The following is a 26,064-nucleotide window of genomic DNA, read 5'->3' on the forward strand; positions in this document are numbered from 1 at the left end:
TACCTGCTATCCGCTGGAATTACGTAAGATGGAAAGAAAAAAGGAAGAAATACCGGAATATAACAACGAGGAGGTCATAAGAGTTCAAAAGGTCACGTTCGAGAAGGACGAGGAATGAAATCGATGAGTATAATCTGGGACGGGAGACTGGAAATCCTGTATGCCAAAATACGAGTCCAGTTCCTTAACGATTGCATTCGGTTTGAGCATGAGATGTGAGACAGATCTACCAGTTCTTACGGATAACACTAGCCGACAGTGAAACTCGATCGTGAACAAAAATAGATGTTACCCTGCAAAACAGTTACGTTGATCACGAAACCTTCCCCAAAAATCCGTATTTTCTATATTTTCCAAGATGATGTGGCTGGATGTTTCATTACTAGTTACCGATAAGCATAATTTTGACATTTCTGAAACTACCTTCAAAATTCCACACATTATACTGCATGATGTTTCTTTCTGGTAATCTGAGTATATTGCCGTCAGCAGTTGCGCATCAGACACTACAACTTGGTATGGACAGAGTAATTAACAAATCACTTGTCGTATCTGTCAAAACCCAGAGCCACCGGGACAGCACTTCTGCGCACCTACTCAAGAAACAGCGGAGGAGTTTGTGGTGGTCCGAAATACTGACTCTGTTAAAACATGAACGTCTCGATAACGTTTTCATAGGTATCCAGACGGTAGGCTGGAATTCCGTTGTAGCTTGTAGACAAAGGCAGAAAACTACAAGGAACTAGCGGAAAATCTTCTGCATTGCTATGATAAACTAGGGTGCAACATTTGTCGAAAGTTGAGACATGTTCCATACCCGCTGGGAGGGAGTTCCGAAAACTAGTGCTGTAAGTGACAAACTTGTTAAAGGTTCCCAGCATATTTTTGTTTCCGAAGGGCGACTAGTTCCACAACTGGCTTAGTATGAAACCGTCTTTATTCCTTCTAACTGCAAAGTTTTTCTATGTCAATATGTTGTTGTTTTTAGTTTTGTTGACTTCAGTCCGAAGACTGGTTTGATACAGCTGGTCTCGCTACTCTTCACCTCCTAATAACTATTGCAACCAACATCCCCTTCAACCTGCTGACTGTAAACTCTGTACATATCTTAGTCTTTCTCTACGATTTTTATACCCAATAGTTCCCTACGTTACATAATCGACGATGTCTTGTTGCTACAGCATCTGTCCTATCAACCAATCCCTTCTTTTCGTCAAGTTATGCCATACAATTCTCTTTCCTTAATTATATTGAGTACTTTCCCAGTTCCTCGATCTACTCATCTAATCTCCAGCGTTCTTCTGTAGCACAAGATTTTAAAAGCTTCTATTCTTTTCTTGTCTGATCTGTTTTTCGTTCACGTTTCACTTTTGAACAACGCTACACTCCAGACAAATATCTCCAGAAAAGACTTCCTACCACTTCGATTTCATTATATATTTACAAATTCCCTTTTTTTAAATGCATTGCATGCTATGGCCAGTTTGCATTTTATACCCTTTCTACTTCCTAATCTAATTCCCTCAGCATCGCCCGGTTAAATGCGAATAATTCCTTTGCCCTTGTTTTTCTTTTATTGTTTCATCTTATAAAGTGTTTTCAAGACACTGTCCACTCCACTCAACTGCTCTTCCAAGTTCTTTGCTGTCTCTGACAGCATTACAATGTCACCGACAAACCTCTAAGTTTTTATTTCTGCTCCCTGAACTCTAATTCCCTCTCAAAATTTCTCTTTGGTTTCTCTTAATGTTCGGTTAATGTACAGGTTGAGTAACATCGGAGATAGGCCACAAACTTATCTTAACGCATGAGCTCGGATACAAGCCACACTGGTGAGCGAAGCTATGCTAGCCAGACAACTCAGGAAGTTGCAAATACTGGGAACAGTCATCAAGAAAGGAAACCAAAGCTATAAACCTGTGGCGGTCATTAAGATTGCCTTTTGAAGCCGCCTGCTAGCAGAACTGATTCGAACAGAGCCACATTATTTAGACATCTTCTGTACACCATGAGCTGCACTAGAAATGTTTTATTTGCGAAAACTGGTTTTCGGATTTATAACAATCATCAGTGGCATCTGATACAGACGAACAAACAATTGTATGTGCATAGATTTCTACAGAACGTAACTGTACAGATATAAGACTATTTGCATTCTGCACTTCTATAGCAATGACATGCTTGTCAGTTAATACGACAGGATCTGAAATGTTTTCTATAAAATAGTACACAGTTTGTCATGTACATTACGACCGTCAAATTTTAGCAGTGTCAATACTTGATAATGTTTGACGTAACTGTCACATAGAGTAAACATGGAACTTACAAGTCAAGGAGTCTACATTACCTGCCTTTTGTTATTTCTAAAATCATATTTATATATGACTTTGACATGCATATACTATAATTATGTAACTTAAAATTTCTGACAATTCACATGTGAAGGTAGAATATACAAGAGGTATAAGATTGCAAAATAATCCAACATATCACGTGAAATTAGACAATTTTATGTGCAGGACATAAACTCCGAACCAAAATTATTCGGTTAAAACACTGCTGAAATTTTGCATACACATCTTATTCCATAACTATGTTTGTCCATTAAGTATCTTGTCTAGTCGTGAATGAACACGCAGAGTTACGGAATAAGATGTATATACAAAATTTCAACAGAGATTTAACCGAATGATTTTGGTTTTGAGTCTGTGTGCTGCACGTAAAATTGTGTAATTTTAAGTGACATGTTGGATTATTTTGCAATATTATACTTTTTGTATATTCTACCTTGACATGCAAATTGTCAGAAATTGTAATTTACATAAATATACGAATGCATGTCACAGACATATATAAATATGATCTTAGAAATAACAAAGGACAGGTAATGTGGACTCCTTGACCTGTCAGATCCATGTTTACTGTATATGATACTTATGTCTAACATTATCAAGAATTGTCACTGCCCAAAATTTGATAGCAGTAACGTATATGACAAACTGTGTACTATGTTACAGGACACATTTCAGGTCTAGTCGTATTAACTGACAAGCATGTCATTGCTATAGAAATGCAGGATGTAAGTAGATTTATATTACTGTTACATATGTAGAGAGTCGTTTCACGGAAATCGATACACATACAGGTGTTTATTCCACTGTATCAGATACCGCTGATGATGGGTTATAAACCCGAAAACCTGTTTTGGCAAATAAAAGTAATGCAGCTCATGGTGTACAGAAGATGTCTTTTAGTAAGTATTTGAAAGCTGTTGAGCACCAAGCATTCAAGATTTTTACATATTATTTAGAGACTTAACAGCTAGCATTACCTAAGAAGCTTTTATAAAAATTTTAAAACTAACATGGCAAATTACTGTTGATATTTGGTATCTGCAAGCTCATAGACTCATTACTAAATACTCAGTAATATGCGTTTAGTTTTATTCATATCTTGCAGTAATGCACGTCACTACTCAAAACACAAGAAGTAAGATTAATAACGCCTTCAGTCACAAGTTTCCGTATATAATTAATTAAGCAGACGATGCATTTCGGACCCTGTGGGTCCATCATCAAGTGCAAATCGTTTTAACGCATTTACTTCCTCTCTTGATCTAAGTGATGTGAAACGAATGCTCTTTATTGCGAGAAAATTAGATGTTAAGTTTCGAAATTCACGAGATGTCTTACCTAGCATATACAAAAAAACAAGCAGAAGGCTGGCAGGACTTTCAAAACCTGTTTTCAAGAATGCACAAATGCCTTCAGACTTAACCTCTTTAAAATAACAATCACTGCGCAGCTTATGCTGGAAATTAAACAAATTTATCAACAGGACAGAAAACAAAGCATAATTCAATCGTTTGAAACACAAACATTTATGAGTGAACGTGTTATTATTCATACTTTCTGAATATCCTTTTTCTTTTTGGAAATTACTTACAATATAGCCGCCAAAAATAGGAACTCGCCTCTCTGCTGTACGTTCAGCAGTTTCTTATTTTCGGGGACTAAGATAGAAAAAATTTGTCTAATATTCTTTTTGTGAACTTTCCTTCTTTGTAAGGTCTGTAAGCTTTTGAAATAGTAAAAGCCAAGAAGAAGCCAGTTTGGTTGTAAAATCTACTTCCTTTATTAACATGGACATGATTTTACTCTGATCTTTTAAATTTCCCTTCAACGTTGTCGGTTTAGTTCTCCTTACATGTGAATCAACAGGGAAGTCTTTGCTGAAACCACTGTGGTTGCTGTCATGATGACGTTTCAGATTATTCCCTTGAACTGTGGCAATGTCATCTGACACAGAGTATACACTCGTTTATCGTATCTATATCAAACGAATTCTTCTTCCCAAACTTTACTAAACCTACTCTCTTCTTCTTATTTATGATTCTTACATAATATCGTAACTAGCAACAGTCATCATTTTACATCAACGAAGTTACAGCACGGAGAACAATAAGCATGTTACTCGTGCAAGAGTAACTCACTAACTGATCTATTAGATTTCGAGCGCGCAGGCGCACGAACTCTGTTTCTTCAAGTGATATTTTGGCCGTGCAGCTTTCGGCCATCTTCCGAGTGAGTGCTGTAGCTACAGTGTAACTTACTCAGAAGACGACCGAAAGATACACGGCCGCAATATCCCTTGAAGATATGGGAGTCCCTGCGGCTGCACGTCCGGAATCTGATGGATCAGTCAGTCCATCGCGAAAATGTGAAGATGAATATTAACTGGCTATCATTGCGACAAGAAGGTTGCGCATTTACAGCATTACCGACAACAGCTAGGGTATGCTGAGGCGAGAGCCGTATGCGACTCGCAATCCGCGTTGTGGCCACTACCTACACCTGTGGTTCCCAACCTTTGTTAGGCATCTTGTCGACCAATATACGATCGGCTGATAATTCGATCGCTTCCAAATGTCTTTCGGAGAAGCGGGTGAACTTTAACTGACGCATGAAAACGGTTGAGCTGAATGCGTCCCTCTCCTGTGGGAACGGTATGACATGCTGGCGCAGCATACCGCAGTAACGCGCGCCAGCCACACTGCACGTCTTTGGTCCTTGAGCGCCAACCTGTTCAAAAAAGAATGGGCCAATGAAGGTAACCGTGAAGCCACACCATACGATGACACGTTCACGATACATAGGAACTTCATGCACAGTGACTGGAGGTGAAGATCCTCACACTCGGCAGTTCTGTGTGTTCACCTCTTCCGTCAGAGAAAAATAAGCTTCGACTGACCATAGGATGGTCCAGGAGCAGCCCTCGTCAACTTCAATCTTGCAAGAAAGTGAAGAGCGAAGTCAAAACGTCGTTGTGCGCCCTGTGGTGCAACCTTCTATACGATATGGGTCTTGTACCGTTTGAGAATAGTTCGAAACATTTTCCGTACAGTGGACCACGGGATGTTCAATTATCCTGGCAAAGCAAGCGCACTGCCTGACGATCGGAAATTGCGCGCAGCGTTGTCTACCATAGCAACAGCGATTTCATCAACCACTAGGTTCAAAAATGGCTCTGAGCACTATGGGACTCAACTGCTGAGGTCATTAGTCCCCTAGAACTTAGAACTAGTTAAACCTAACTAACCTAAGGACATCACACACATCCATGCCCGAGGCAGGATTCGATCCTGCGACCGTAGCGGTCTTGCGGTTCCAGACTGCAGCGCCTTTAACCGCACGGCCACTTCGGCCGGCTCAACCACTAGGGGCAACCGGTCGTCGGCCTCTTCCCAGAGCGACGTCCAGTTCTCCAGTTGATTCGAACTTCTTCATGATGCTCCGCACAGCAGGTGGAGAAAGAGGGACCCTTCCGTAATCCTTTCAGCCGGCGATATTCTCGAAGTGCAGCTGCAGCGTTACATTTGTTTTGATAACAAGAGCTTCACCAATAATGCCCTCCTCCTTTTGTCCCAGCTCATATTGACACGTCAGCAAGTGCACTGTGACTGGTCAAGTGTGTGATACTGAATCACGACTGATCACGGCATCTGGCGGCCATAGTTGGAAGTGGACGGTGGCGCTGTGACACATGGCAATCATGCGCCCCATACTCTGCACATTAATGCTAACAAGTTGTAATATTTCTGGCTTAGTCAGCCATCATATTAGGCTCCAAGAAGCTGTTCCCAGAGCAGTGGAGATGCAAGAAGTATATAGATGACGAAATGTGATGTGAGGTACCTGTGACAGATGTTACATTCGGTATCATTCCTGTGAGAAAGACCGCCTGCATAATGCTACTGCTCTGTGATTGGCTGCTGTGTTCGGAGCAAGGGCGCCAAAACGTTTAAGTATAGTAATTAGTTAAACTACTCATTGGAATGACTTCACTTTTTAATATAAATATCTCTCAACAGCTGACTATCAATCAGTCATTTTAGAATTATTAAAAACAATTTAAATAAAAAACAAAAGACTGACGAAATTGCAGACGAAGCACTTCGGAAGCGTTCGGGTCACGCCTCTTCTGGTATGGCGCGCGAAGTGTTTCGGGCTGTTAGTCACTCTGGATTAGGCAGTCGAGAAGAACAGACATGTTGTCTGTCGTAGGATGTTTTTCCAATTTTTATTTAAGTTCGTGTTCGTCACTCTGGATTAGGCAGTCGAGAAGAACAGACATGTTGTCTACCGTAGGATGTGTTTCCAATTTTTAATTAAGTTCCTATTCGTCACTCTGGGTTAGGCAGTCGAGATCTACAGTCATGTTGTCTGTGGCAGGATGTGTTTGCCAGTATTCAGTATTAAAAGATTCACTCCGGTAGTCATGAGGCACAGACACGTGCCACAAATAGTGCAAAGATACATTTTCGTAAACATTGTGTTTGATTATGTACTTTGCTGTATCAGAAGGTGTTGTATTAAGATCATGTAGTCTTCTCGTGTGGCTATATTAAAATACGCGAGTGGCATCCCAAAGAAGTGATACATTATTTCAGAACAGAACCTCGCTAAAAGTCAGTTTCAGCCTCAAGATACAGAACCTACAACCTGCGTCCTGTTTTCTGCGCTGGAGACATCAACTTGAAGACAGCAGGTTAGTGAACTATAACAGAACCTTCGTATTCCACACAGTGCAGTGGAAACAAGTAGGCGCCTCACGTGTACTGCATGCACAGAACAAATGTGCTCAGTGACACGTCATCTGCAGTAATGCAGAGGAGGTAAAGGAGGATGATCGTTATTAACACCAACAATCAATTCATTCTTCCACTCTTGCCGTAAAGTTTGGTACTCGCACGGTAATTAGTTTCCATGTTATAACGTGTTAAATAGGGAAAGTTTAGTTGTAATACCCAGTATAATGCCCTTTGTAAAGTTTTTTCGTTTATACGATCGCAATGAAGCACACGCTTTCGATAATGAAGCAAAGAAATGCAGAAAATAAGCATTTGATGATGACCGATACCTTGAAAACAATGTACATAGTTTACAAAATAAGTAATAACCGTGAGTGTAACTTTTCGCTCTACATTTTATAATGACAATGATGGAATAAATAACCGATATTCGTTTCTCTTCACGCACCATTTTACGGTGGCAATGGCGCGATGCATCCAGCTCCCCATAGTCATTGTAGTCGGAATCAGTGCCAAAACCGTCTTCATGGTCGTCAACACAAACACAAATCAAATTGACCACAATTATGCGCAAGAATTGCTTCGAGCCGTAAGAATATGCACCTTTTCTAACAAGACTTCGCGTACGTCTAGCGCTTTGTATCGAAAATCCGTACTTTTCAGTAAAATTTTTTGTGACTTTTCCCACACCTGAAAACTTATGTTTCTGTCAAAGGGACTAGCAACTTTGCTACCGTAGGATGGTCTTCTCTGCTGTAGTAAGCATAAATATACCTGCAAATTGCACCCGTCTTGAAAGAGTCGAAGTCAGTGACACGGTGAGGCAGCTCTTTCTTCTTTCCAGGAGTCGCTAAAAATATATTATCTGATCCAGACGACTCGAAATCGTTACGGCTCACGACAACATCTCTCAACTTTTGCAGTAATACTCCCTTGCTTACATCTGTTCTTGCACTAACGCCAAGAGTTTTTGATGTGTGTTACACTACTTTATCGGCAGGAACTGATGACTGTCCATGAATACTTGCGTATTCTTTCTCTGGTTCGTAAAACGCACGTGTTACTGTAGTAACTGCCTAGCGCCACCTCTTGACACAGAGGATTGTCACTAGGCAAAAGAAGTTTTTTTTCGAGTATCAGAATTTTGTAAACCGCAGCGAAGCAAAGCACAGTCCAACGCAAGCAACGACACACGATGCAAGTTGTTTACGTTCACACCAAACAAAGCCGGCAACGCGGGAGTCGTGACGTCACGACCGCCAGCGATTACCATACTCGGATTGGTTCACGCCCCAGGCCTAACTTCTCTTCCACTTAATTACGCTGCCAACTTGAAACGCGTATGTCGAGTGCAAAGTTTCAGCGGCCTGGGTGTAAGAATCCTGTGCGGAGATACTTGGTGTGGCATTATTCGAACTACGATTTCGTTTGTGTGCTGCGTTTAAGTGGTGGCCGATGCAGGGAAATTCAACGGCTAGGTCATGGCTCCGTAGTAAACGTTCCCCCCAGAACCATGAAAATCGCTAATTGTACCATCGGTAGCCAAAATTTGGCCTAGTTCTATAGCGTGGGTCTGCTCAGACTCCGCGTATTGTAAGTGTTTCTGGATTAATGGTAATTGTATCCACTGTATTCTACATATGGTACGTAGGTATTCACTATGAGGTAGTGTATTCTACGTATGATAGACCGTAAGGCCCGTGCCTACCAGGCCGTTAAGCTGTGTAAGACATTAGTACTGTGGATATTGATTTTACTGTTGTATATGTGCATCTTAAACTGTGAAACCGAGCGGGCCTACTTGTTTGGGGCCGCTCTGCTTACAAGGGAACCTCCCCGTCGCACCCCCCTCAGATTTAGTTATAATTTGGCACAGTGGATAGGCCTTGAAAAACTGAACACAGATCAATCGAGAAAACAGGAAGAAGTTGTGTGGAACTATGAAAAAATAAGCAAAATATACAAACTGAGTAGTCAATGTGCAAGATATGCAACATCAAGGACATTGTGAGCTGAGGAGCGCCGTGGTCCTGTGGTTAGAGTGAACGGCTGCGGAACGAGAGGTCCTTGGTTCGCGTCCTCCCTCGAGTGAAAATTTTATTTTCTTTATTTTCGCAAAGTTACGATCTGTCCGTTCATTCATTGACGTCTCTGTTCACTGTAATAAGTTTAGTGTCTGTCTTTAGCGACCGCACCGCAAAACCGTGCGATTAGTAGACGAAAGGACGTGCCTCTCCAATAGGTACCGAAAACATTTGATCGCAAGGTCATAGGTCAACCGATTCCTCCACAGTAAAACACGTCTGATATATTCTATACGATACTGTTGACGGCATGTGCGTCACATGACAGGAATATGTTGTCGACCCACCTAACTTGCACACTTGGCGAATGGGTAAAAAGATTCTTCTACCTTGCCCGATTTAGGCTTTCTTGTGGATGTGATTATCACTCCCAAAAAAGTGATCGCATCGGACGGACAGACGGACAGATAATAATTGTCTGAAAACAAAAATTAAAATTTTCAGCAGCGGGAAGACTTGAACCGTGGACCTCTTATTCCGCAGCTAGTCTCGCTAATCACAAGACCACGGCGCTCCTGGCTGCATGTTGCCCTTGAAGTTGCATATGTTGCACGTGGACTACTCAGTTCGTATATTTTGCTAATTTTTTTCATAGTTCCACACAACTTCTTCCTGTTTTCTCGATTGATCTGTGTACAGTTTTTCAAGGCCTATCCACTCTGCCAACTTATAACTAAATCTGAGGGGGGTGCGATGCGGAGGTTCCCTTGTTAGTAACTTGCTTCCTTTTCGCGGGAAGATTAAAGCGCAAATTAGCCGGAAGAATAGTAACGAATCCGTCCTGGGGTGGGCTTGTCCAATTTTAAAAGCAGTGTGAGCGAGCCTACTTAAATTTTCTGGCGCTTTCTGCTACTTTTGTGCGCTCGCTTCTCCCGCGTTAAATTTTGTCATTAGTCTAACCTGACATCTTTCTGGAGCTCCTCGAGAGTCATTTACTATTACTGGGAAGGAAAGGCAGATAACATCTTAACACTAATTATTCATTGCGTTCTTAGCTCACTCACCTGAATTCACACGCGATATTGAGACCGGACCCTTGAATTGGTATTTAATTGTGATGTGTATTTCTGAGAGTGTGTGTAAATTGAAGGGGATCTCTGCTGTCAGTTGCAGATGGACATTACGCGGAATCAGCGGCGACGAGCGAAAATGTGACCGGACCGGCATTCGAACCTCGTATCTCCGGCTTACTAGGCAGGTGGTTTAACAACTGCGCCATCCAGAAGACAACTTCGCGGACTATTTCGGCACGACTCACGACCGATCCGCATTCCCATCGAGCGCCACCTATCCGCAGTGGCTCTCCATTTTACTCACCATCCGCTACTCTGAGATTCTCACAGGAGGTCGGACGTATTTGTGTGTCCACGCTGAAGAAAGAGGATCCACTGCCGAGCTAGGCATATCAGTTACATGAATGCGCGGTGTTTTTTCTTCCGGATATGTAGACGGACGGTTGGTCTGCAGGGACCGGACGTGTAAGGATACTCCCGCCTGGGCGGTTAAGGCGGTTTGCACTAATAATCATGCTGCCGTATTTTTTATATCGCTTTTATTCTGTAGCTGCCCTTGTTGATTAAGGTACATTTTAACTTTCGTACAGATCTCGGAGCACTTCATATTTTTGATTAGTAAAGTTAATTACCGTTCCCCTAAAGTCTAAAAACTGCTTAATAATGCTTGCTAAATTGCATTCAGTTTGGGCGATTGATAGTTATTTCAAAGTTCTAACGAAGCCTAGAGGCTCTTGTTCTGTATTAATGGAAATATTGTTATCACTACCGAAATTATTTTAAATATTCTCTGCAAGTAACATTTCAATATTGTTATGTTGTTTTAAATAAATTGTTTTAAGTATTTTACGAATGGCGCTAAATCTTTATTTGGATTCAATGCTTCCAACCCTTGAGCAATCAACAAGTTGCAGGAGGCGTACCAGGCCAAGTCTTAAGGCTCTTGTTCTGGATTAATCGAAATATTATTTTTGTAAACACTCGCTGCCAGTTTTGTAAAGGCCTCGTCGCTACTGCTGTGGAGACCGAGTTGCCACTGTTGTTACGGTAGGCCGAATCTGAGTTCGCGAAACGGCTTCTAGTGTAGTACACCGCTAAGACAACTTCTCCCTGTCACTATCATACAGCTACGTCCCGATTCAGGTAACAAAATAGGAGAACAAGGGTACTACAACTCGCCGACAAATTGGTAACATAGTCACACAAATGACTTCAAAGGTTTACTTATCTTTGTGGCTTGTTGAATACAGAGGTCTGCAGCACTGCTTGTAATACAACACAAAAAAGGCCCTCAATGCCTAAGTGCAAATAATCGTAGATAAACTTCACAGTACATGTGTTGTTGTGGTCTTCAGTCCTGAGACTGGTTTGATGCAGCTCTCCATGCTACTCTATCCTGTGCAAGCTTCTTCATCTCCCAGTACCTACTGCAGCCTACATCCTTCTGAATCTGCTTAGTGTATTCATCTCTTGGTCTCCCTATATGATTTTTACCCTCCACACTGCCCTCCAATATTAAATTGGAGTCCGCAGCTCGTGGTCGTGCGGTAGCGTTCTCGCTTCCCGCGCCCGGGTTCCCGGGTTCGATTCCCGGCGGGGTCAGGGATTTTCTCAACCTCGTGATGACTGGGTGTTGTATGCTGTCCTTAGGTTAGTTAGGTTTAAGTAGTTCTAAGTTCTAGGGGACTGATGACCATAGATGATAAATCCCATAGTGCTCAGAGCCATTACTAAATTGGTGATCCCTTGATGTCTCCGAACATGTCCTACCAACCGATCCCTTCTTCTCGTCAAGTTGTGCCACAAGCTCCTCTTCTCCCCCAATTCTATTCAATACCTCCTCATTAGTTATGTGATCTACCCATCTAATCTTCAGCATTCTTCTGTAGCACCACATTTCGAAAACTTGTATTCTCTTCTTGTCTAAACTATTTATGTCCACGTTTCACTTCCATACATGGCTATACTCCATACAAATACTTTCAGAAACGACTACCTGACACTGAAATCTATACTCGATGTTAACAAATTTCTCTTCTTCAGAAACGCTTTCCTTGCCATTGCCAGTCTACATTTTATATCCTCTCTACTTCGACCATCATCAGTTATTTTGATCCCCAAATAGCAAACCTCCTTTACTACTTTAAATGTCTCATTTCCTAATCTAATTCCCTGAGGATCACCCGACTTAATTCGACTACATTCCATTATCCTCGTTTTGCTTTTGTTGATGTTCATCTTATATCCTCCTTTCAAGACACTGTCCATACCGTTCAACTGCTCTTCCAAGTCCTTTGCTGTCTCTGACAGAATTACAATGTCATCGGCGAACCTCAACGTTTTTATTTCTTCTCCATGGACTTTAATATCCACTCCGAATTTTTCTTTTGTTTCCTCTACCGCTTGCTCAATATACAGATTGAATAACATCGGGGACAGGCTACAACCCTGTCTCACTCCCTTCCCAACCATTGCTTCCCTTTCATGTCCCTCGACTTTTATAACTTCCATCTGGTTTCTGTACAAATTGTAAATTTACATACAGTACATAGCAAATGCAATATACAACTGTCTGTTCACTTCTAACAGTTCACTTAACGACGTTCCCTGTTTGTGCCAGCCCTGGATGATGATCTGTAACCAACGGGGCGAGAGCTGCTCTTCTACCTTCGGAGTAGGTTTCTATCCGTTGTCGTCCAGTCATTGCCGGATTGTACTGGCCGAAGTGAAGTCGATTCTTCATCCTGAGCACCGCCCGTGGCGGTGGTAGAACTCGCGCAAGTGGCGAGTCTCTATGGCTCTGTCACCAGCTCACATCTTTGCGCCTGTGGTGCTTTCGCAGCGCCTGTGTGTTGCTCGGAATTCAAATGGCTCCAAGCAGTATGGGACTAAACATCTGAGGTCATCAGTCCCCTAGACTTACAAGGGAACCTCCCCATCGCACCCCCCTCAGATTTAGTTATAAGTTGGCACAGTGGATAGGCCTTGAAAAACTGAACACAGATCAATTGAGAAAACAGGAAGAAGTTGTGTGGAACTGTGAAAAAATAAGCAAAATATACAAACTGAGTAGTTCAAGGGAGGATAAGCAACAAGAAGGACAATAGGAACGCAGGAGCGCCGTGGTCTCATGGTAACGTGAGCAGCTGCGGAACGAAAGATCCTAGGTTCAAATCTTCCATCAAGTGTAAATTTTAATTTTTTATTTTCAGTTTATGTGACAAACTCTTATGTTTTCATCACTTTTTTGGGAGTGATTATCACATCCACAAGAAAACCTAAATCGGGCAAGGTAGAAGAATCTTTTTACCCATTCACCAAGTGTACAAGTTAGGTGGGCCGACAACATATTCCTGTCATGTGACGCACATGCCGTCACCAGTGTCGTATAGAATATATCAGATGTGTTTTCCTGTGGAGGAATCGGTTGACCTATGACCTTACGATCAAATGTTTTCTGTTCCCATTGGAGAGGCACGTCCTTTCGTCTACTAATCGCACGGTTTTGCAGTGCGGTCGCAAAACACAGACACTAAACTTATTACAGTGAACAGAGATGTCAATGAACGAACGGACAGATAATAACTATGCAAAAATAAAAAAAGTAAAATTTTCAGTCGAGGGAAGAATTGAACCAAGGATCTCTCATTCAGCAGCTGCTCGCGCTACCACGGGACCACGGCGCTTCAAAGCACACTTTGTCCATGATGTTCCTTATATGGCCCATGGACTACTCAGTCAGTTCCACACTACTTCCTGTTTTCTCAATTGATCTGTGTTCAGTTTATCAAGGCCTATCCATTGTGCCAACTTATAACTAAATCTGAGGGGGGTGCGATTTGGAGGTTCCCTTGTTAGAACTACTTAAACCTAACTAACCTAAGGACATCACACACATCCATGCCCGAGGCAGGATTCGAACCTGCAACCGTAGCAGCAGCGCGGTTCCGAGCTGAAGCGGCTAGAACCGCTCGGTCACAGCGGCCGGCCTGTTGTTCGGACGACACAAGAGTTATCACTGCTGAAATTGTTTAAGTGTTCTCTGAAGATAACATTTCAATCTTGTTATGTTGTTCGAAATAACTTATTTTATGCATTTTACGAATGGCGCTTGATCTTTATTTGGGTCCAGCCCTTCCACTTGTAACGTCTCTTAGCAGAACACATATTATATGTGGTAAAGAAAAGGAGAAAAGAATAATTGAACTGGATGATTGTAATTGCGTGGACAACGATTGTGTGAACTTTATGTAATAAAGAGAAAGCATTATGTGTCATGTTTTGTTCTTGTATAGAATTATGTACTGATTTTTTTAAATAATATCTGTGTCGGCGAGTACTGAAACCGCCACAGACGATACTTACTAAATATCAAACAAAGATGAGAATATGTGACTACTATAAATAGTAAAAACCGAACATTAATTTCTCTGTCGTCTTCTTGTAGTTACTTGAGTAGGAAGAGCCTGTGACGTTATATTGTACGCTTGCGTGGCATTCTTTTTGTCAAGGGCCGGCCGGTTCTAGGCGCTATAGTCTGGAACCGCGCGACCGCTACGGTCGCAGGCTCGAATCCTGCCTCGGGCATGGATGTGTGTGATGTCCTTAGGTTAGTTAGGTTTAAGTAGTTCTAACAAGGGAACCTCCAAATCGATGTGTATTACAGGTTGACGCGGGCTGCTGATAACATATTATTAACAGTGCAAAAAGATAATTTACCTTCACAACATAAAAGAAATCTTGCTGTGCGTAGTTCTGGTCTGGCAAACCTTATAGTAAAAACATCTTTTTCTCTGATAATAGTCTCATGTTCTCGTGTTAGTAGTGGTACTTATTGGTGTCTTACTGTTAACAAAAATCCACTGCAAAATTTTGATGTTGAACAATCATTGCGTACTGTAACATCAGTATTGATAACGAAATAATTTTCATTAGCCTTGTCAATAACTGTAAAGTCAGGAAGATAGGTTGAACTTTATGGCGAGTTACAGTAACGGAAAAAATATTCCTTTAATAGAAAGCCAGATCCAGTACAATAAGAACATAATATATTTTGTTTTGTTGAAAATTAATGATCCAAAGAAAGTCACAGCGCAGCATCACTAAAAGGTATTTCGGGGCTCTTTTCATAGCAACATATTTTATCTCATACATTAGTTGTTACGCGAGTAATAGTAAAACAAAGGAAATAGAGAGCCAGGGAAACAGTCCTTGAGAAATCAACATATCGCTGGAGGCGTACCAGATTGTCCTCTGTTTTCCGATGTGCCAGCTTAAGCGATCTGTCAATACTGGCTCTTTCGAAGCGTTGCGAAATAGTGTTGCGTTGTGTAAGTCAACTGAGAAACAAATGGTACAAGGAGCATGTTTAAACGTAAACTTCTTTAAACTCTCCTTTCGTCAGTCCTTCTCACTCCCGTGTGTTATTCCCCGTCGGGCCAACTGCTGATGGGAACGACATGAACGCATCAGTGGGTTGCCAGTATCGACCGAGAAACAAGTGAACATTCCCCCGTCTCACGATCCCACTAGACGCGTAGACTATGTGATTCTTTTTCGGGCCGGCCGGAGTGGTCGAGCGTTTCTAGGCGCTACAGTCTGGAACCGCGCGACCGCTACGCTCGCACGTTCGAATCCTGCCTCGGGCATGGATGTGTGTGAAGTCCTTAGGCTAGTTAGGTTCTAGGGGACTGATGACCTTAGAAGTCCCATAGTGCTCAGAGCCATTTGAACCATTTCGGCTCCTCGCATCCCCTTGGAGACAAACCGCCTTCTTTCCGCAGAAGCACGAAGAAAGACTATATGTCGACAACAGTATCGATTATTGTACGAGAACTTTTCGAGCCCTGTCGGTCATGGAATCTGAACAGTACCGCACGGAATTAATTTATGTAGCAGTTTCGAATGGTTCAAATGGCTCTGAGCACTATGTGACTTAACTTCTGAGGTCATCAGTCGCCTAGAACTTAGAACTAATTAAACTTAACTAACCTAAGGACATCACACACATCCATGCCCGAGGCAGGATTCGAACCTGCGACCGTAGCAGTCGCTCGGTTCCTGACTGCAGCGCCTAGAACCGCACGGCCACTCCGGCCGGCTATGTAGCAGTGATCATTGACGAAATATAGGGAGAATCAGGTAGTCAATAAGGGAGCAGGGAGGATTTAAAAAAAAAATACTATAATAGGTAAAAACTAAACTCCGTCCGAACAGGCCTTGGAAGGCCCAACGGTACCGACCGGAAGCCGTGTCATCCTCAGCCCAAATGCGTCACGGAATGCGGATATTGGAGGGCGTGTGGTCAGCACACCGCTCTCCCGGCCGTGTCAGTTTACGAGACCGGAGCCGCTACTTCTCAATCAAGTAGCTCCTCAGTTTGCCTCACAAGGGCTGAGTGCACTCCGCTTGCCAACAGCGCTCGGCAGACCGGGTGGTCACCCACCCAAGTGCTAGCCCAGCCCGACAGCGCTTAGCTTCAGCGATCTGACGGGAACCGGTGTTACCACTGCGGCAAGGCCGTTGGCCTACAATATGGCAGATACCGGGAAATGCGGAAGAATACGTTACCCCATCGCCACCCGGCATACAGCAACCAACCATAGATGCCACAACGGGCACTGGTGTTTAACCTTCCGCAGACAATTGTAGTCTTCTCGTTTTCATATGCCGCTATTGTCAAGAGTCCCGTAGAAGACACCTGGGACGAATTACAAGTACCGTAAGCATACTTAACTCGGCACGCGAGGGCTTGCATAAGAGCATTCACTGGAGAAGAGTGAGTCCGCTTGCGTCACCTGGACGGCACGGCATTGGCCTTTTTAGCGCGCCGTTACTGGAGGCCGCGACGCGCGGCAGATGCGCCGTCTCTGGAGCTGAAGGCTGCCGTAGGCACGGGAAGGGGGAGGGGGATCTGGACGGCCTCCAGTGACCCCGCAGTGGGCGTTCCAGGAATGGTCTGCGACCGGTTTACCTGCCGCGGCGCGACCGCTGGTCCAGCTACTCGCGCCGCCTCCAGTTCGCGCTTTCTGGTCGCTGAGCACAGCCGGTGCAGCTCTGTCAAAATCAGCAGGCTAAGTGCCTTCACAAGCCTACCACAGATTACTCTATGAGGCCTTGTACCATCCAAGGCTGACTGGAATCCCTGCCAGTGTGGCAGCAACGTAGTAAAGGAGATTAGCGTTTAATGTACCGTCTACGACAAGGTCAGTAGAGGCGGACACACAAGATCGGCAGCGTCCACATCAAGCTAAACAACAATTTGCCTTTATAATAGAGTTAGAGAAACCACAGAAACGTAAATGTGGTTGGCCCGACGGGGAACTGAACCCCAGTCCGAGACCAGTGTGTTAACAAGTGGCCTATATCGCTTTGTATGGGCTGTTGTATTTATTGAGATACACTGCCATGACCAGTGACCACCACGAGACTGGATGCCGCCTGGTGGTATGGTGGGGACATGATGCACTTAGGGAAGTTGTAACACCTCGGTTCAGTTTACAGTGATAAAAGCTATAGAAAGAATAATTTAAAATTAAGAATAGAATTTTTAGAGGGGAAAATAGTGTGGAATCAGAGTTCGGTAATTACAGATCAAAATTATAGTATATCAGCAAGTAGTTTAACGTCTAAGTACAGCAAAGCCACGGAAGGCAGTGACGTTAAACTCTTGTAATGGAAAACCTATAAAAAGGCCTGATCGTCATTATTGCCGCCTTTTTTCCTTGAGTGTTTCGTTAAAGCGCGGGGAACCCGTGTCAGTCAGCGAGACAATAATTAGATTGGACTTTATAGTGTTAAGATTCACAATAAACTGTTAGAATATTACGGAGTTTAAAAGCGATGTAGTGTACGATCTCTGACTGTTGGTAGCAACGGAGTATTAAGGGGATTTTTGGACTTCAGTGTTAGATTGGAACTTTACGAACATATAGACGACAGATACGAGTTAATTCAGAGGTAGCGGTATTCAGATATTAACGTGTGGACTTTTGAAAGTGTCGTGTGCCGTTAGTTGCGAATCTGGACGTAGAGCGCGTGCATATCGGCATTTGCGGACCATTTAGATTCCTCCAGGCTAGGAACCTTTTAAATAGACCATCATCCATCACCATCTTAATCCTTGAATATAGAGTGAAAGTGAAATACAAGAGTGTTGTACTTATTTCATTTACCTAGTACTAATCAGTGAAGGTTTTACGGGACCAAAGCTATTCAGCAGTAAGTCAGCACCATCTAGCGGAAAGCGTAGGCATTAACTGACACGCTAACTGAAGTGAACGTTTACGTGTTTTACGGACTGCTTAATATGAACTTTGGTGACTCTTTGACGTCCCCAATCCCTCCGAAAGGTGGCGCAGGCTGTCTTAATAATAAAAGGGGAGAGTTTTAGCCGGGAAAATTACTAAATAAAAGCGTTATTTACAAGACTCGCAGTAACAGCAAATCACAAGGCCCGCACCTCATCGGAAAGTCGTCGCTATCACGCCGGGAAGTAAAGCTGGATAACCTACCGACGGTACGTATCTATGAGCAGACGTCTACGTGGAGTACCTAAAATGGTAACCACAAGAGAGTTGGGGGATGCTTCAAAGTACACTGTTCACTCACATTAATGTGACCATCTGTCGAAAGCTTGAATAACTTCCTTTTGCAACGTCGATGCTGTGAGACGTGCTGGGAGAGAGTCAACGAGGCTCTGGAAGGTACTGGCAGGGATGTAGAGCCATACCGATTCCAGTTTTTGAGTGTCTGAACTGGCGTGTCAGTAAATTACACTAACTATGAACTAACAAAGGTAACACTGACATTATTCGTACTTCTGCAGCTGCTGCCACTAATAGTGATAACAATAATAATAAAAATAAAAGTAGCAATGTTAATACTGACAATAACTATGACATTAATAACAATAATCATAGTGACAGCAATAAACAGAACTTACGCTTGTACAAAATAGAAAAATAACGAGTTGTGGGAAAAGGAAAATTAAGGAGACTGCATCGGCTAAGAATACTGGGAAGTGAGGAAGATCAGGTTGGCAAAAGGGATGCACAAGGGTAACAAGTGCGTTAGGGGACAATGGTAATCCTTTGCGTACAGGGACAATGGTAATCCTTATTCCTGCTTTAGCACATATGTCATTCATTACCTGTAATCTGAAGCTGGGGATATTATTTAGTTCTCTAATATAACGCGAGAAGTTGTTCCAGAGTGCCGTCCGAGGTGGCCGAGCGGTTCTAGGCGCTACAGTCTGGAACCGCGCGACCTCTACGGTCGCAGGTTCGAATCCTGCCTCGGGCATGGATGTGTGTGATGTCCTTAGGTTAGTTAGGTTTAAATAGTTCTAAGTCTAGGGGACGCATGACCTCAGATGTTAAGTCCCATAGTGCTCAGAGCCATTTGAACCATTTTTTTTATAGTCGATGAGAGATTTGTGGGCCAGTATCCATTCAAAAAAACAGAGGGTACGGAAATTTCTGCGCTTGTCTGCACGCCGCCAGGACAGTTGAGCATATGATTGTCAAATGTGATCAGAGAGTCGAACACAGGCATTCGTAACCAGTTCCTAACGCCCCGAGCTTTCCTGAGAGAGGCCTTGCAAGATAACACCCCTGTAATCAACAACTAGACCGGCAGATGGCTACACCTTGTTGATCGGAACTGGTGCAACCACCTAATACATGAAGGGAGAAGGGGAAGAAGAATTATAAAAAAACTGACGGGGTACGTCGAAAAAGTTCAAAGAAAGGCAGCACGTTTTGTATCATCGCGAAATATGGGAGAGAGTGTGACAGAAATGATACAGGATTTGGGCTGGAAATCATTAAGAGAAAGGCGTTTTTCGTTGCGACGGAATCTTCTCACGAAATTCCAATCACCAGCTTTCTCCTCCGAATGCGAAAATATTTTGTTGACACCGACCTACATAGGGAGAAACGATCACCACGATAAAATAAGGGAAATCAGAGCTCGTACAGAAAGATATAGGTTTCGTTCTTTCCGCGCGCTATACGAGATTTGAATAATAGAGAACTGTGAAGGTGGTTCGATGAACCCTCTGCCAGCCACTTAAATGTGATTTGCAGAGTATCCACGTGGATGTAGATGTAGATTAAGCGGTCTAGACGCTTTTATTCAGTAAAAAATGTCTCATTTGTTGGTTCTATGCCACTGAACACTTTCGGTATACACGATACGCCATTTGTCGGGTTATGGTGAGCCCCACTTTTTCCATCAACGCCTCCGCGACCACTTGTTACGTGAAGCAAACGACTACCAGTCTGTGCGTCGCTTGACCCCCCCCCCCCCCCCCCCTTCGGGTTTGCGCCGGCGCGGAAGAAGGGGTTCCCTCCAATAACAGCGTGCTAATTGCGACCCGCCGCAGAGATCCGCAATGAGAGGTCCTTTGCAACGCGTCGCTGGCCCATAAAGCGAGCACGGATCGGCGCTGCCACTGCAGTTATTGGGATCTGCAGTGGTCATTACTGCGCGCGGCGATTGGATTCCGCTGAGAGAAGGGGTGGGGGTGTCGGCGAAAGGGGAGGGGGAGGGGCGGGGCAGGACTGCTGTCTGCTGCCGCGCCGCTGACGGAATTCTGGGCGTGCATTTCTGCTCTGAAAGTTTGTCGGTGGAGCTCTGGTTCACCCCGTATAAATCACGCCAGAACAGTGCAATAAACACTACCCTTTAATAGTCAAATACAACTACACTATTCACAACGGCTAAAGCAGGAGTAGCCAGTTTGTATTAAACAGTGTTACTGTTCCACGTATACATTCCAGTGACTCCACCCCCCCCCCCCCTAGTATCTCCCCCCCCCCCTTTTATGCCCATAAAGTTCACGACTTCCTTGCAAATCGAAGACAACTTCGTAATTTGGCAAAAAATTTGACTAAGTAAAATATTGCATATCAAGGAAGAAGTGAAGGTATTCATTCACACTGTAAAAAACGGAGATAATATGTTTAATGCGATAACTGAATGCAAAAGCTCAAAATTCTTCAGCAGCCTCCAGCAACTTCTAATGCAATGCGTTTAAGGTGTGCTCAAGTGGCTCTGAGCACTATGGGACTTAACGTCTGAGGTCATCAGTCCCCTAGAACTTAGAACTACTTAAACCTAACTAACCTCAGGACAGCACACACATCCATGCCCGAGGCAGGATTCGAACCTGCGACCGTAGCGGTCGCGCGGTTCCAGACTGAAGCACCTAGAACTGCTCGGTCACACCAGCCGGCTAAGGTGTGCCACTGTGAAACAAATGACAATCAAACTTTCAGCAGCGCGAGTGTCGCTGAAAAGAAGCGATAGTCGACAGTCATCTACACACTATAAGGCCACCTTATTGTACGAGGTATGTCCAAAAAGTAAATTCCGTTTGGTTATATAAAACAAACGTGTGCAGATACAGAAAAAATAGTTATTGTACAAAAATCTTCAACTGTTAAACTACTTTTTTACATAGCTTCCGAAATTTTGTAGGCACTCGTCATAGCGTGGCACAAGTTTTTGTACGCCTTCTTCATAGAAGGTTGCCGCCTGCGTATTCAACCATGTGTAACATGGGGCTGTAAGGAGGATGATCAAACGCGTCCCAGTGAAATTCCTGTAAGAGTTGTTTGGTCACATTCGAGGTCAGGCGTTATCGTGGAAAAAAACACCACCTTTTGACAGTAATCCTCGGTGCCTTTTCTGTATTGTGCGGAGCAATTTCTTAATGGTCTCGCAGTAACCATGTACATTGATTGTTTGGCCTCGTGGTAACAAATCAATCAGCAAAATGCCTTATCTATCCCATAAAACGGTGCACATGACTTTTAGAGGTGTCAAGATTTGCTTAGACTTAACCATCGTTGGGGATGAAGTGTGCCTCCATTCCATTGAGTGCCCTTTCGTTTCAGGGATGCCGTACGATACCCAAGTTTCATTCCCCGTGACTATTCGAGAAAGAAAACCATCGCCTTCTTCATTGTAGCGTGTCAAAAACTGAAGTGCACTGCTAATCCGTTGTTTTTTGCGTTGTTCAGTAAGAATTTTGGGTACCCAACGTGAGCAGAGTTTTCGAAATTTCAGTTTTTCACTAACAATTCCATGAATTATTGATCGTGAGATTTGCAGAACTTCCATAGCAAGTGCACTAAGTGTAAACTTACGGTTGTGCTTGATCTTCGCTTCAATTGTGTGAACCAGTTCATCAGTAACCACAGACGGGCGTCCACTTCGTTCTCCATCGTGCACTTGACACGTCCTTCATTGAACAGTCTGACCCATTTTCTAACCACTGAATCACTCATTTTGTCCGTAAACCTCGCACATTTGCCGATGAATTTCCTTTGGTTTAACTTTCTTTGCATTTCTGCAGATCTGATTTCTCATGTGGCGGCGTTTTCAATTACGAATGACATTATAAAGAAGCACTACAAAGCACACGTCGGCAGCAGCGATCTGAAAATGGCGTCATGTGTTCTCCTTGATTCAGAATAACTGCCGCTCATGCTCGGAACTGCGATCGTAGCGCTGCCGCGGATAAAAATAGAAACAGAACTTACTTGTGGACGACCCTCACATTAAGTATAAAGTGTGTCCTAGGAGGAATGGACCAAACTCATGGGTGTGACAGCAACGATATCCGAAGTAAAAAAGTATAGTAAACATGGGCTCTAAATGCATGCCTTAAGAGCTTCACTACTTCTTCATCTTCGATACTATGAAACAAATCTCTTCTAACGCAAGCTCATTGATTTCCATATTTTGGGAGGGGATAATATGGCCCAAAATACTGAAAAATTGTCTAGTAAACATGGGCTCTAAATTGCATACCTTAAGAGGCACTTAAACAGTAGAAGAGACGTGTTTCACATTAGCGAAGATAAACAAGTGCTCGTATTGAGCAATCAGTTCAGAGCCCACGTTTACTGGACATCTCTCTCTTATTATCGTCCATACCGCCACCTCTCACAATATGGAAAGCATAGAGCTTGCAGTAGAAGAGATTTGTTTCACAGTATCGATGATGGACATGTGCTCATAGTGTTAAGGTATGCATTTTAGAACCGACGTTTACTAGACTTCTTGGCTTCGAATGATGATTCCTATCATATCCCTGAACACTGAACTTTATTCGTGGGACACCCTATATACTCTTTACACCTATGTAGAAAGCCGGCCGAGTGGCCGAGCGGTTCTAGGCGCTTCAGTCTGGAACCGCTCGACCGCTACGGTCGCAGGTTCGAATCCTGCCTCGGACATGGATGTGTGTGATGTCCTTAGGTTAGTTAGGTTTAAGTAGTTTTCAAGGGGACTGATGACCTTAGATATTGAGTCCCATAGTGCTCAGAGCCAACGTATGTAGAAACGTCTGATGCAGTGAAATACGCCCAGGTCAGTGTCAGACTAAGCACTGCAATAATGTGATGTTGCACAACACTTCCGCCAGTTTGCAAACGAAGCGAATCAAGCTTTTTGAGATCATAAACGTAAGTGAACAACTGACATATTAAAGGTGTATCATACGATTATCGCACCATAACAACTGAGCCGTGGCGACTCGGTTTTACTACCTCTGGCACCGGTATCGATAGTCACCTCCCTTGTGACTTATCTTTGGTTTTGCTGGTTGAGGTGTGGAGGCTCGGCGCGGCGGAGGGAGTGGTGAACAGCACGTGACGGATGGGGGAGGCTGGAGCAGCAGTGCCAGGCGGCGGGGTTTGATTGGGCCGATTCGGGATGGACAATGCATGTACCCAATCGGATCGCCGAGCGACTTGTCATGTGTTGGGCAGCCGCTAAAGAAGGTGACGAAGGTCGGGCTCTGCTGACGGGGGCCTCCTGTTATTTGAAAACGAGTTAAAAGGATACTGCCTATGGATCTTCTGACCCACTGGTTTAATTTTTAAAGGAAAATTGGCGCAATATTACTGTCTTGTTCAGTGAATAATATGTATTTGTTTGTTCTGCAATATGCCTTGGCTTGAGAGTGGCCAATGTTTGTTAGTGCGTCTTCTTTGAAGCCACCTGATTCTGTTAATTGGTAAACCGCTTGTGTGCACCTGCTTGGGGTGCGATTTTATGAATCGAAGTGGTAACACCGGTGAGTGGCACTGTACCCGGTGGTAATGTCATGGTACTGGGTATGAATTTGAAATCTAATTTTGATTCAGTAAAGTGTATTTATTCTAACCAACGTTGATGTGTTTTAGTCATATCTGAGTTGCGTAGGGCTACTATTCAGTGAAATTTTCTGCCTTGCTTAAGGGTTAAACTGCAACTACTCTGTTTGTACCTGCGCCTTCTTAGTTACATGTACTCGCTTATCATCTTACCTAGACAGAGGCGTATGTATTTACTGTGTACATCAAAATCCATTCTAATTATCTCTGTCAATCTTGGCAGTTTTCCCTGATCTGATTAAAAGCCTTATATATATATATATATATATATATATATATATATATATATATATATATATATTATTGGTGTTTTGCCATGAAAGAGCGCAGTTGGACTAAACAACATGACTAGTTCCTTTTGCTGCCTTCCTTGCTGCCCAAACTTCCCTCATTCACTAACTGTGTTTCTGTTTCCGGTCCTCTGTCCATGCTTCTTGTTGGCTTTGTATCTTCGGCTTCACCTTGATTGCCTATCTGGCTGCCCATATTTCTTTCATCTTCCGGCTGTGAATTTGCTTGCGTTCTTCGGTCCATTTTACGCCTGTTCGTTTGTCACAGTGTATCTCATGTAGTTTACTTTTCTTACTGATGTTTCTGAATTTTATTCTGCCTTTTATTGTGTCTGCTGTTATGTTTAGTTGGTTCAGGTCGTTTTTTACCTCTGCCACCCATTTGTTGTTTCTAGTGGTTACCCAGTCAAAGATCTGTTTGGCCAGTCTGTGTGGTGGCATTCTGTATAGGTGTCCATAGAATAGTAGGCTGCGTTTTCTAATCTTTTCTGTGATTGATGCATATTCCATTGTTGTTAGTTGCACTCGGTTGCGGGGCTACTAACCGCTCCGATATATATATATATATATATATATATATATATATATATATATATATATATATATAGTTAATTTAAGTTTGGCTGTAACTAGTTGTTTTATGTTAGGTTACGAGTGGTATTCTCTTTGCTTATGGGAGGCTCATCATTCGTGAGTGTATCTCGTTATTGTTTGAAGGTGCTACCTCACGTGTGATTTATGTTCAGCTGATTGCTAAACACGTGAGTCTACCTTGGTGTTTGCAGCCGTGACTTCTGGGCCGCTACTTTGGCGGCATCCTGCCCAACGCCCGAGGTATAAGTTACTGCCGCGGGAGGACTTTGCCGCTTCGTCTGCCATACCCAGCAAATGTTGAGTAGTTGTCTTGGTCCTTGGAGCTATACCTGCGTCGAGCGACTGCCGCGAGGGTTGTAGGCAGTGAAATTTGGCGCAATTAGCCCCTGAACTTTGTAAATTACGATTCAGATTTTATTTTTACTGTTATAAACTCAGATGTTTTGTGTTTATTGAATACTGTTTCCTTTTGCTTGAATACTGTTTCCTTTTGCTTTTGAATAGTGGTTCCTTTTACACTGTTTTACTGCTCATAACAAATCTTGCTAGTAATGTGCAACAATGTACTATTACACGTAGAGCTGTATAACGCACCACCTGTTTTTTTAAAATATCAGGCAGCAGGTGTATAAATATACAATAAATGAAATGAAAGCCCCTTCCCTCCTAATACCACAATAGCCATTCCAACACCAGATGTTAGCCGGCCGCGGTGGCCGAGTGGTTCTAGGCGCTTCAGTCCGGAACCGCGCGATTGCTGCGATCGCAGGTTCGAATCCTGCCTCGGGCATGGATGTGGGTGATGTCCTTAAGTTAGTTAGG

General features: G+C 43.3%; 1 protein-coding gene and 1 pseudogene across 4 annotated transcripts in view; both read right to left on the reverse strand.

The window, feature by feature from the left end:
- Nucleotides 1-26,064, reverse strand: part of LOC126456883 (prolyl 4-hydroxylase subunit alpha-2) — a 334,176-nt gene that overhangs the window by 132,320 nt on the left and 175,792 nt on the right. The window lies entirely within an intron of this gene.
- On the reverse strand, nt 16,597-16,714 carry LOC126459556 (5S ribosomal RNA; annotated as a pseudogene).

The sequence above is a fragment of the Schistocerca serialis genome, chromosome 2 (genome assembly GCF_023864345.2).
Source record: "Schistocerca serialis cubense isolate TAMUIC-IGC-003099 chromosome 2, iqSchSeri2.2, whole genome shotgun sequence".
In the NCBI taxonomy this organism is placed as follows: domain Eukaryota; kingdom Metazoa; phylum Arthropoda; class Insecta; order Orthoptera; family Acrididae; genus Schistocerca; species Schistocerca serialis.